Raw genomic sequence first — 391 nt, 5'->3', positions numbered from 1 at the left:
GCTGGGGTTGGGTGGAGGGGAGGTAGATAGAGCCCGTCGCTGACCGTGCACCTCATTTACCCCCCCCCCCCCCCCCCTTCCCGTTTCCTTTCTCCAGCCTCCCGGGAGGGCGAGCTGTCCCAGCACCCGGTGGGGCACCACGTGGTACGCAACCTGGCGCTGGCCCACTTCCTGAACCGCAGGCGCCAGTGGGAGGAGCACCAGGCGGCAGAGAGCAAGCGACGGAAGGTGTTCACCGAGCTGCTGGAGGGCTGACCGACCCCCTCCCCATCCCCAGGGGGCCGAGGCGAGAGGTGGGGGGGGGAGAGAGAGAGAGCGATCCTTCCTACCTGGATTTTCCAGCTTCTGCTGACATCTCCTTGCGCTTGACCTCGCGAGGGGGTTTGGCGAG

This window comes from Chiloscyllium punctatum, chromosome 36 (genome assembly GCF_047496795.1).
Source record: "Chiloscyllium punctatum isolate Juve2018m chromosome 36, sChiPun1.3, whole genome shotgun sequence".
In the NCBI taxonomy this organism is placed as follows: Eukaryota; Metazoa; Chordata; class Chondrichthyes; order Orectolobiformes; family Hemiscylliidae; genus Chiloscyllium; species Chiloscyllium punctatum.
Note: the sequence above shows the minus strand (reverse complement) of the source record.